This window comes from Lissotriton vulgaris, chromosome 11 (genome assembly GCF_964263255.1).
Source record: "Lissotriton vulgaris chromosome 11, aLisVul1.2, whole genome shotgun sequence".
Lineage (NCBI taxonomy): Eukaryota > Metazoa > Chordata > Amphibia > Caudata > Salamandridae > Lissotriton > Lissotriton vulgaris.
This window is the reverse complement of record NC_141699.1, coordinates 912,008,671-912,021,859: the sequence shown is the minus strand read 5'-3', so window position 1 is coordinate 912,021,859 and position 13,189 is coordinate 912,008,671.

Genomic DNA, 13,189 nt, shown 5'->3' with positions numbered 1-13,189 from the left:
GATCGGTTATCATCAGCAAGTCTATATGCCAAATCTAGAACCATCATTTGGGTGAGTCTAGGTCTTGCTGCAACACGAAACTGAGTTTTGAAATCTGTACAAGAAATTGAGTATTTGGCGGAGAAAGAACCAGACAGTACAGATATTTTTAAAACAAATATGTTTTATACATACTATCAAAATAGAAGTAGTCATCTTGAGAACGTTTGTCTCTATGAAGTTATGCAAACCTATTCTTTTAAGAGGAACGTCACAGAAGACATCAATAAAGGTGTATATGCTGTAATTGCATGTGAAGGCTGTCTGGTGAAACAAAGAAAAGGCCATTTGATTAATCATCGAAAATTGAGTTGTGAATCTCCAGACAAAAGGGAATTGTATTACTTAGCTCTTTTGCAACTCTTTAAGTATTGGCGTACAGAAGAGGAACTACTTGGAGATTTTCTTACTTATGAAGGTTTGTTTAATGCAACCAAGGATACTATAGAATGTCCTGTTTTTTCAAATTATCTGCAAATTTTGAACTAGGAAATACAGCAAGAAGCTACAATTGCAGCAAAAATTGCTAGAGACAGTTCTCAAGACAGTCAGAGTTCTGCTTCATTGAGTCAGGATCCACTAGGAGGACCAATTATACAAAATAAAGCTGCCACTGCCATGGATGAAGTTGAAAGAGCAATGGAACAAGTTCAGGAGGATGTAGTTAACTTAGAAGATTTGGAAAAAGAACTAAACGTTGAGCAGAGACAAATATATGACGAAGTCACAGCACACATTAAGCATGGTTTAACTCATGAGAAAAAAGAGTGCTCATGTACATCATTTATACCTGTTCGGCTGTACGTGAGTGGAGAAGCAGGAACTGAAAAAAAATTTCTGATTAAAGCAATTGCGACGTATCTGCAGAAAAGAACGGAGTCATCGCTGTCTTGTGTTGTTACCGCTCCAACTGGGTTGGCAGCACACAACATTAAAGGGATTACTTTACATCGCTTATTGATGCTGCCAGTAGAGCATGATAATAAATTACAATACTACAAGCTATCTGTAGAAGCTTGTTGGGAAGTTTCAAGAGTCCTAAAGAAAATGAAACTTCTTATCATTGATGAAGTAAGCATGGTATCAAATGTAATGCTTGCTTTTGTGCATTTAAGAATGCAAGAAATTCTTAAAACAGAGTATGATGTGTTATGTGGAGGCAAACACATCATTGTTTTTGGAGATCTACTGCAACTAACTCTAGTGAAAGGACAACCAGTGTTTAAAATGCTTACACATGAAGATACAAGGAAGTGCCTAGGAAGCATTGGAAATGTTAACATATGGTTAAATTTCAAATATGCAGAACTGCTACAAAATATGCGACAGTAAAGGATGAAGAATATGGAAATATTCTACAAGATGTAAGAATTGGAAAACTAAGTGAGCATGAGAAAGCAGCTTTACATGCACGATTAATTTCAAATTTGTTTCCAAAAGAAAACATTCTCCCAGAGAATATTTTTAAGAAAATTCCAGAAAACAAATCTGTCATATGCTTGATGCCAACTCTGCAGGAATGTTCAATCTTCAATAACAAAATGTTAAAGTTGGAAAATCAAGAGATTGTCAAACTGGAAGCTATTGATAAAATAGAACATGAAGGAGTAACTATTATTTTGTCAGAAAAGTTGAAAATAAAAATGGATTCTTTAGAGAAGAAAATATCTAAAACAGCTGGTTTGGAAAAGACTCTGTATGCATCTTTAAATTTTCGTATAATGTTACGACGTCATTTATATGTGGAAAGAGGTTTAGTAAATGGAGCAATGGGTTATGTGGTTGATTTTGTGAATTACCGAAATAGAGATGGATTTGAATTTATAGGACTTAAATTTGATGGTATTGAAGAAGTACAACAAATCAGTTGTTGTTCTGCCCGATTTTTGCTTGTGAAAGGTTTATATGTCCGCCGAAAACAGTTTCCTATTTCTTTGGCATATGAGGTGACTATTCATAAATCTCAAGGTTTAAGTGTAGATAATGCTTTGGTGAATATTGGAAGTTCTGTGTTCAAGAAGGGTATGGCATATGTTGCTTTATCTCGAGTCAGAACTTTATCTGGATTGTACTTGATTGATTTGGATGAGACAAAGATTAGTGCAGATCTAAATTGTGTAAAATAATATAATAGGTTAAGAATAGAGTATGCTCCAAATTTACCATAATATCCTCTATTTCAAAAGCATGTGGTAGGCTGAAAAAGAAGAAATGAGAAAAATTGTAGTGAAGTTCCAGCAAAAAGAAAAAAAGTAGATGAACCAGTAATTGTAAGCAGAAATGAAAAGGATTCAGTTAAAGATATTGTTGGATTTCAGTTTGAAAACAGTTCTGGTGTCAACTGCTATGCTAATGTAGTGGTTAACGTTGTGTTTTTTTTCTCCAAACTGTACAAGAACAGATTGCTGAAAAAAGTGATGAAATATTTTGTTGTTTATTGAATTCTGTGTTTGAGAAATGTAGCAATGATAGAACAAAAATACAAAGTGTTTCTGAAATTCGAAATGTTTTAGACATATGTTCTGGTCTAAATCAATTTTCACAGAATATTCAGCAAGATTGTCAGGAATTTTTAATGTATATACTTGTTGTTTTGCAAGATGAAGGTGTAGATGTAGAACATCTTTTTGGCCTTTCTTATAAATGGCAGCATGACTGCGACAATTGCTCCTTTTCAATTAATACTACAGTAGACACTGAAAGATTTATATATTTGACTTTACCAGACTGCAAATCAGTGTCATTTAATAATCTAGTTAGACAAGCAAATCAAAGCATGGTCTGTACTCAATGTAAATCTGCAATGCTATCAACATTATTTATACAAAGATATGGAGAGTATTTAATTTTAATGTTACAACGATGTAGATCTGATGGAACTAAATTGACAACATTAATTACAAATTTTGTGGCTTCTCAATTATCAATTTCAGGAAGAACCTTTACAACTGCAGCAATTATTTACCATGATGGTCCTTCAACAACATCAGGACATTACACAGCTTATTTAAAATGTCATAAAGGTTGGAAACACTGCAATGATACTCAATTGAGTTTCAAACAACGTTTGCCTTCTGACTTACAAAATTCTTACCTAGTGTTCTTACAACCGAAATTTTAGGGAAGGTAATTGGCCTATGAAGATTGCAGCAGTTAATAAAACTTAGTTTGCTGTTGAAAATTACTTTCCCAGTGAGAGTGATGAAGATAATCAAAAACATGTAGTTCTCATAGAGGTAGTATATGTATATCACATAATGTGTACGGTGAGTATTATAGAAAATATTAATAAAAAGTAAGCTAGAGGTGAAAATTAAACTATTGTTTCATAATGTAAAAGATGGAGCTTTTCTTTCAGAAACTCGGGTAAATCAAAGATTAAAAATACTATTGACTAATTTCCAAAGAAAAGGACTTTCCATATACCATTTGGCCTCGTGAAAAAGTACATGGATCAAAAGTGAGTGAAGATATGTTTTTTCAAAATTTTATATTTATTGAATCGTTCTCTGAGTTTTTTAAACACAATCATTTTGATTGTGTTTTTTTTGCCCTCTGTTATGTGATGAGTAGTATTGAAGTCACTGTTTTAAGTGAAATTCAATATATTCTGAGAACAGCAAAAATAAACCATATAACATGTTGTACAAATTAATTTGTATTTTGTATTATCTAATATATATTATTCTCCCCTTCTGTTATGCTCACTCACCTATTTGCACCCTCTATCACTCCTCTTAACTCACCCTCACTGGCCTTTTGTCACTCTCCCTCACCTCCCTTCCCTTATTCTACTTTACTCACTTATCCTCATTCTCCACTCGTTCACGACCCTTTCCCTCTCTCCCATTCACCACTTTCCAGCTGTTAGTCACTCTACTTCACTCCCCTTACCCTTCTTTCCTTTCTTTGTTCCCTCAATAATTTCCCTTCCCTCACTCACCTTACTACACTTCACACACTCCTTCTCTCACTTCCTCTGTCCTCTCACATCCTCACTCCCCTTCCCTCACTCCCTCTCTCTTAGCCTCACTCTCTCAATCCTCTCACTCTCTCACTCCTCTTCCATCACGCTTACTCCCTATAACTCACCCACACTCCCTCACTTACCTTTCTTTGCTCACTCACTCAGTTCCTTTCTGCCACTCTTTCCTTCACTACCTCTATGTTCTCACTCCTTCACTTCCTTTGTCTCATGCTCACTTGCTTTTATCCTCTCTCTATCTTCCCTTTTTCCTCAACCTCACTGCTCTTCACTCACCCTCCCTCACCCTTGTTTCCTTACTCCGGTTCCCTCAGTTATCCTCATTCATCATCCTTAACTACCCTTCCTCTTTCTCTCCTTACGCACTCACCTTTTCCCAGTACCTTTGCTTCACTTTTCTTCCCTTTCTTCTCTTCCTTTGCTGCCTCGGTCATTCTTCTTCCCTTACTCACTTTACTGCCATTTACTCACTCTTTCTCTCACTCCATCTGTTCTCTCATATTCTCACTTGTCTTCCCTCACTCCCTCTCTGTTACCTTCACTCCCATTGTCTCTTCACTGTCTTACGACTAAGCATGGGCGGAAAATCCGTTTCGCTCGCGGATTTTGCGGATTTTCGGTAAATTCGCAATCCGCGAGATTCGCGAATCTCCCGCAAAATCCGCAAATACGCGAGCAGCGGATTTTATGGCTTGCTCGCACTGTTCGCGTGAGTTCGCGGCTTCCCAGTACAACTTCGCGCCCGCGAATAAGCGCAAAATTGCAGAAATACGATCTTAGCAAAACTGAAACTACTTACCAGGTTCAAAAGTTCAGGCTCATCATTAGTAGCCATTTCCTGTAGTGCTTCCTGAGGGGCCCCTCCAGAGTTCAGTTGCCAGTTGCAACTATTATGTGACCCTGCTCTGAACCTCAGAATAGTTACACATATGCCACAAAGGTCCTGAATTACAGCTAAGGGAGACAAGCAGGAGCCAGGCTGGAAGTTCAAATCCATTAATCAACCCCTAATTCATTATTGTCAGTTGGGGCAGGGCAGGTGTTGTAACTAATTTTGCAACAATGAAAGCACTTAGCAAGTGCAAAAGATCACTAATCAGGAAGCACTAAGGAAGCAGGTGCCAGCTAAAAAAATATTCTGTGACACATTAATCAGCCCCAAATTAATTCAGGTCACTTGAGGCAGGGAAGGTGTGCTTTGCTTTGCCACAATAATGTACACTGACTGGACAACCAGAGGGTGCTGTGATGAAACAGAGGGTGGCATGGGTGGGCCAGAGGGTGGCATGAGTAGTCAGAGAGTGGCAGTGGTGACAGAGAGTGGCAGTGATGAAGAAGAGTGTCCCAAACAGGCTGGACACGTAGAAACAACAAGTTCGCGAAACTTGTGACCCAACAGGTAAGTTCGCGTTTGCGAAATTGTACAAAACCCTCACGAACTGGCAGAAACCCGCGCGAACACACAAAAAAAAAATCCGCAAATTCACGAGAATTCGCAGATTTGGCGGATTGCGAGTTCGCAAATCCGCAAAATTTGCGAACGCGAGATTCGCAAAATTCGCCCATGCTTACTTACGTCCCTACATTCACCTTCACTCACCTTCCATGCCTCATTGTCATTAATCCACCGTTATTCACTCCTGCTTCTCTGTCACTCACTCCCCTTTCTTTACTCCCCTTTCTTCCTTTAGTTTTCCTAATGCACATTCCTTTAGTATCTTACTCACCTTCACTTCATTTCTCTCTCCTACTCTTCTTTTCTGTCACTGAATGTATCCAGGTCATTATCCTTTCAGTAAATTGCTCTCCCTCTATTTCTTTTTAACTCTCTCTGACCTTCACTATTCCTTTGTTTTCCTTTCTGAGTCCTTCACTCTTACTTCAACTCTTACTAACTCTTTAGGACTTTTAATCTCCTACTTCGTCTCTTGTATTGTGAAATATATATTGTAAATATTAAAAAAAAAAAATTCTCTTTCACAGATATTAAATTTACTGAAAATATGTAATTACGTTTTCATTACTTATAAGGTAAGTTTGACGTACAAAATTTACTTTCTCAACACTCTTTATCTTAACCTCACTACTCTTCTCTCATGCTCCAACACCCCTGTTCCTTTACAGCACTTCCCTCACTTATTCTGAATCCCCACATTTACTCCCCTTTTCCTCACTTCTCTCTCACACTCACCTTCTTTCAGACCTTCTCCTTTACTTTCCTTCCTCTCTCTCACCTTTCTTCACTCCTTCACTCTTTTCTCTTCCCTTGCTCTCCTTACTCCACTTCACTAATTCCTTCTCTTACACTCTTTGTCCTCTTACTTCTACATTCCTCTTCCCTCAATCTCTCTCTGTTAGCCTCATTCTCTCCGTCCCCTTAGTCTCTCACTCCTCTTCTGTCACGCTCACTCCCTATAACTCAGCCATACTCCCACACTCACCTTCTTTCAGACCTTCTCCTTTACTTTCCTTCCTCCCTCTTCCCTTCTTTCACTCCTTCAGTCTTTTCCTTTCCCTTACTCTCCTTACTCCACTTCACTAACTCCTTCTCTTACTCCCTCTGTCCTCTTAGTTCTATACTCCCCTTCTCTCATTCGTTTTTCTGTTAGTCTCATTCTCTCCGTCCCCTTAGTCTCTCATTCCTCTTCTGTCACGCTCACTCCCTATAACTCAGCCATACTCCCACACTCACCTTCTTTCAAACCTTCTCTTTTACTTTCCTTTCTGTTTCTTACTTTCTTTCACTCTTTTCCCTTCCCTTACTCTCCATACTCCACTTCACTAACTCCTTCTCTTACTCCCTCTGACCTCTTAGTTCTACACTCCCCTTCCCTCACTCTCTCTCTCTGTTACCCCTCTTCTCTCTGTCCTCTTAGTCTCTCACTCCTCTTCTGTCATGCTCACTCTCTAAAACTCCGCCATACTCCCACACTCACCTTCTTTCAGACCTTCTCCTTTACTTTCCTTCCTCTCTCTTCCCTTCTTTCGCTCCTTCAGTCTTTTCCTTTCCCTAACTCTCCTTACTCCACTTCACTAACTCCTTCCCTTACTCCCTCTGTCCTCTTAGTTCTATACTCCCCTTCCCTCATTCTCTCTCTGTTAGCCTCATTCTCTCCGTCCCCTTAGTCTCTCACTCCTCTTCTGTCACGCTCACTCCCTATAACTCAGCCATACTCCCACACTCCCCTTCTTTTATACTTTCTCCTTTACTTTCCTTTCTCTCTCTTCCCTTCCCTCACTCCTTCACTTTTTTCTCTTCCCTAACTTTCCTTACTCAACTTTACTATCTCCTTCTCTTACTCTCTCTGTCCTCTTAGTTCTATACTCCCCTTCCCTCATTCTCTCTCTGTTAGCCTCATTCTCTCCGTCCCCTTAGTCTCTCACTCCTTTTCTGTCACGCTCACTCCCTATAACTCAGCCATACTCACCTTCTTCCAGACCTTCTCCTTTACTTTCCTTCCTCTCTCTTCCCTTCCTTCGCTCCTTCACTCTTTTCCCTTCCCTAACTCTCCTTACTCCACTTCAGTAACTCCTTCTCTTACTCCCTCTGACCTCCTAGTGCTACACTCCCCTTCCCTCACTCTCTCTCTGTTACCCCTCTTCCCTCTGTCCTCTTAGTCTCTCACTCCTCTTGTGTCAAACTCTCTCTGTATAACTTAGCCATACTCCTACACTCACCTTCTTTCAGACCTTCTCCTTTACTTTCCTTTCTCTCTCTTCCCTTCCTTTGCTCCTTCACTCTTTTCTCTTCCCTAACTCTCCTTACTCAACTTCACTAACTCCTTCCCTTACTCCCTCTGTGCTCTTAGTTCTATACTCCCCTTCCCCCATTCTCTCTCTGTTAGCCTCATTCTCTCCGTCCCCTTAGTCTCTCACTCCTCTTCTGTCACGCTCTCTCCCTATAACTCAGCCATACTCCCACACTCACCTTCTATCAGACCTTCTCCTTCACTCTTTTCCCTTCTCTAACTCTCCTTACTCCACTTCAGTAACTCCTTCTCTTACTCCCTTAGACCTCTTAGTTCTACACTCACCTTCCATCACTCTTTCTCTGTTACCCCTCTTTTCTCTGTCCTCTTAGTCTCTCACTCCTCTTGTCTCACACTCACTCTGTATAACTCAGCCATACTCCCACACTCACCTTCTTTCAGACCTTCTCCTTTACTTTTCTTCCTCTCTCTTCCCTTCTTTCGCTCTTTCACTCTTTTCCCTAGCCTTACTCTCCTTACTCCACTTCAGTAACTCCTTCTGTCAATCCCTCGGTCCCCTAACTTACTCACTTCCCTTCCCTCACTTTCTCTCTGGTACCCCTATTCTCTCCGTCCTCTTAGTCTCTCACTCCTTTACTGCTACGCTTACTCCCTATAACTCTGCCACACTCCATCACTTTTCTTTCTTTCCTCTCTCACTCACTCCTCTACTGTCACTTTTTCCTTCACTTCCTCTGTCTCCTCACTCCCTTACTCCCCTTGTCTCACGCTCACTTGCCTTTATGCATTCTCTATCACCACTCTTTCCTCAACATAACTGCTCTTCTCTTACCCTTTCACACCCCCGTTCCATTACTCCATTTTCTTCACTTATCCTCATTCCCCTTGTTCACTCCCTTTCTCCTCACTCACCTCTCACACTCACCTTCTTTCAGTCCCCCTAGTTCACTTCACTTCCCTTCCCCTCTCGTCCCTTTCTTTGCTCTCTCACTCATATTCATTTGCTCTCTGACTGCACTCCACTTCACTCACTCCTTTTGAATTTGTAAAGAATATAGCTCTTTTTGGAGAATTGGAGGTAGTTTTAAAAAGAACTGTTAGACGGACCGGGAGGGTCGGCCGAGGATAAGGGGAGAGGTCTCCGGGGAGAGCCGTCTCCAGCGATCGTACAGACAAGTAACTTCCCCCCCACAGACGGACACCACACCAGGTTAAGGTTTAACGATACTTTATAAGCAATTCTTTAAGTACGGTGAAATGATACAAGGAGGTCTGGACTCAGGGGTCCCCTCGATTCTGGTCTCTGGTTTGGGAAAAGGGTAGCGGGACAGTCTTGTTACCAATAGATGGAATAGCTCTCAATCCTCGAGCTCGGCGTTCTAGATGGACGGGCCGCGGCGGAGCCAGCAGGTCCCGAGATGGATGAAGGAAGCGACGGTCCGCGGCGGAGCCAACAGGTCCCGATGAAGATGGTGGTTACAAACGGTCCGCGGCCACGCCAGCAGGTCCCGACGACGATGAAGGTTTACGAAGGTTGCGGCAGCGCCAGCAGGCAGGACGATAGTTCGCAAGGCAGAGCTACGGCAGCGCCAATAGCTCGTCAAGGATGAGTTCTTCTCTGCGTCTCTCGACTCCAGGATACAACTGCCTTCCTGCTCTGGAGCTGCCCCAGTTATAGGGCTGGTGCCCTTTGATGTCCGGACCCTCGCACTTGGAGGTCGGGGGGTCCGGGATGAAGGAGTCCAGACACCCAGCAGGGGGTTGGAGCCAGCGCCCGGGGAGGTTGTGGGCGAGCGGTACCTGGCGGGGGAGAGCCATCGACACCTCTTTCTCCCATTGACCTGCCAAGTAGTCCGCTCACCTCCTGGGTGGATGGTGGTGCCGGGATGTCTGAGGCCTGGCCAGGCCCAGGGTTGGGGTCGCTCGGGAGCCACGCGGCCTCGTGGTGGAGGGTCCAAGATGGCGCCCAGGCTGGGTGCGCGGGCCGGTAGTGGATCGGGCCCACGAGGTCGATATGTTCAGAGGCAAGGGTCCCGGAGGGGACGGAAGACGTGAAGTGGTGGTGTGTGACACTTGAGGGGCCGGGCTCGGGCCTGGTCGGGCAGAGGGGGAGCGGCCCTTCACGTGGCCTGTCCAACATGCGTCCCCCCCAGCTGAAGGCGGGGAGAGTCACCCATCCTCTTGGGGACTCTCCTCGTCGAGGCGGAAAATGCGGGACAGGCCATCCGCGTTGGCGTGATCTGGCCCAGGCCGGTGTTCAACAGTGAAGTCCATCCCTTGTAGGGAGATGGACCAACGTAGTAGTTTTGGGTTCTCCCCCCGCATCTGCATCAGCCACTGCAGGGGTCGATGGTCGGTCTGCACCCGGAAGTGTGTGCCAAAGAGGTAGGGCCGGAGCTTCTTGAGGGCCCATACCACAGCGAAGGCCTCCCTCTCGATGGTGCTCCAGCGTTGTTCTCGAGGTAGGAGTCGCCGGCTGATGAAGGCCACTGGCTGATCAAGGCCTTCGGTGTTCAATTGAGACAGGACCGCCCCAATGCCGTGGTCGGAGGCATCCGTCTGGACGACGAATTCTCGGCTGTAGTCGGGGGCCTGGAGCACAGGGGCGGAGCACATGGCGGCCTTCAGTTGTTCGAAGGCTGTTTGACAATCTGGGGTCCAGTTGACCTTCTTGGGTTGATTTTTGGACGTGAGTTCTGTGAGGGGCCCCACGATGGTACCATAGTCTTTCACGAACCGTCTGTAATAGCCCGTGAGTCCCAGAAAGGCGCGTACCTCGGTCTGGGTGATGGGGGGCTGCCAGGACTGGATGGCGGCAATCTTGAGCTGCAGAGGGGCCACCAGGCCGCTTCCCACCTGGTGTCCGAGGTAGGTTACGGACCCCTGACCAATTTGGCATTTGCTGGCCTTGATTGTGAGGCCAGCTCGCTGAAGGGCCTGTAGCACCGCTCGGAGGTGGTGGAGGTGGTCGGACCAATGGTGGCTGTACACAGCGATGTCGTCTAGGTAGGCGGCGCTGAATCCTTCGAGCCCGGCCAAGACCTGATTGACGAGCCGCTGAAATGTTGCTGGAGCATTCTTCATGCCGAAGGGCATGACCTTGAAATGATAATGGCCATCAGGAGTGGAAAATGCAGATCGTTCTTGGGCCCGGGGTGTGAGGCCGATCTGCCAATAGCCCGCCGTCAGGTCGAAAATACTGAGGTAGCGGGCAGCTCCCATGCGGTCGATTAGCTCGTCTGCCCGGGGGATGGGGTGTGCATCCGTTTTAGTGACCGCATTCAAGCCCCGGTAGTCGATGCAGAACCGGAGTTCCGGTGTGGTGCCGGGAGGGGCTGCTTTGGGGACCAGTACTACTGGGCTGGCCCAGGGACTGTCTGAGGGCTCAATGACCCCGAGCGTGAGCATCTTGGTTATTTCTTCCTGGATGCAGGCCCGTACCCGATCTGGTACGCGGTAGGCCCGGTGGCGGATAGGGGGGCTGTCCCCCGTGTCCACGTCGTGCACACACCAGGAAGTGACACCTGGGGTGAGGGCAAACAGGCCGGCGAACTGCAACAGAAGGTCTCGACATTCTTGGCGTTGTTCCAGGGTGAGGGCCTCCGAGAGTCGGACCCCATCCACCGAGCCATCTTTCTCCCGAGTCCGTAGGAGGTCAGGGAGGGGTTCGGAGTCTCCTTCGGCTCCATTGTCTGTGGCCATCAGGAGGCTGAGTTCTGAACGTACAAAGTGGGGTTTCAGTCTGTTAGCGTGGAGGACTCGGAGGGGGTTCCGTGAAGATTCCATGTCGATGAGATAGGTGACGGGACCCTTGCGCTCGACTACTTTGAAGGGCCCCGTCCACCTGTCTTGCAAGGCGCAGGGTTCGGTGGGGGACATCACCCATACCTGTTGTCCGGGTTCAAATTCGATGGAGGAGGCATTTTGGTCATACCACTTTTTCATGTCCTCTTGACTGGCCTCCAAGTTTGCTTTTGCCAGCTCTCTGAACCGGCGGGTCTGGTTGCGGAGGGTTAGGAGGTATTTGAAGACATCTGGAGGGTTCTTTAGAGGGGGCATTTCCCAGCCTTCCTTGACCAGGCTGAGCGGCCCCCGTACGGGGTGTCCATACAATAGTTCAAATGGGCTGAAGCCGAGGGACTTCTGGGGGACCTCTCGATATGCGAAGAGGAGGCACGGCAGCAGCACATCCCACTGGCGACGGAGGGGCTCTTCCAACCCCCCAATCATCCCTTTGAGCGTGCGGTTGAACCGCTCAACGAGTCCGTTTCCTTGAGGGTGATAGGGGGTCGTGAATCGGTAGGTGACCCCACACTGTTGCCAGAGGGACTTCATATACTTAGAGATAAAGTTTGTGCCTCTGTCGCTGACGACTTCTCGGGGGAAGCCCACACGGGAGAAGATCCCCATCAGGGCCCGGCCGACCACCGGGGCTGTCACAGTTCGCAGGGGAACAGCCTCGGGGTAGCGGGTGGCGTGGTCCACCAGTACCAGGATGAACCGATGTCCTTGTCTTGTACGGGGGTCCAGGGGCCCCACAATGTCTATCCCGACCCTCTCGAACGGGGTGGTGACCACGGGAAATGTTTGCAGGGGGGCTTTTAGTTTGCGGCCGCTCTTTCCACTGGCTTGGCACGTGGGGCAAGATCGGCAATGCTGGAGTACATCATTCCTCATTTTGGGCCAGAAGAAGTGGGTCACTAGGCGGCTGTAGGTTTTATCCTGACCCAGGTGTCCAGCCAGGGGGACATCGTGGGCCAGGTTTAGCAAGAAGTCTCTAAAACGGAGGGGCACCACTAGCACTCGGCTGGCCCCCAGCTCCGCGATCCTTTGCTCACTGTATAGCAGATCATTGTCCCAGTAAATCCAATGTGTTCCGGAGGTATCCCCTGTGCTCTGGGCGAGGGCTTGTTGGCGGAGTCCCTCGAGGGAGGGACAGGTCTTCTGCTTGCGTAAGTCTATCTCAGCTAACTTGCGCTCGTGTTCATATGCCAGTCTCTTTTCCTCGAGCTCCCTTTGTCTCTGTTTTTCCTCTCTTTCTTCTCGGAGACGCAGGTGCTCTAAGCTCAGTTTTTGTTCGGCCAACTTAAGTTCAACATCCATTTTGAGCCGGGCCATTTCTAGCTCATGTAGCCGTGTTTTTTCTCGTTCCTGGATCTCGTCTTGCGAGAGACCCTTTCTTTGCTCCTCGGGGGCCGTGGTGTTTTTTTCTACTGCTGCGATGCTTTGGTCGGTGGTTCCGATGGCCCCGGTTTCTGCCCAGGACTCTAGGGCATGCTTGAAATCGTCTTTGGTACTGAGACCGGTGGTAGCGATACCTAGTTCGATGCAGAATTGTTTTAATTCACGATGGCTGTACTCGTCCAATTTCTCCATCTGAAATTTCTCGGTGGATCCGCTTTCTTTGGTTGTCATCGTGATTTCGTCGTGGGGTGAGCTACTTTCTGTACGATTA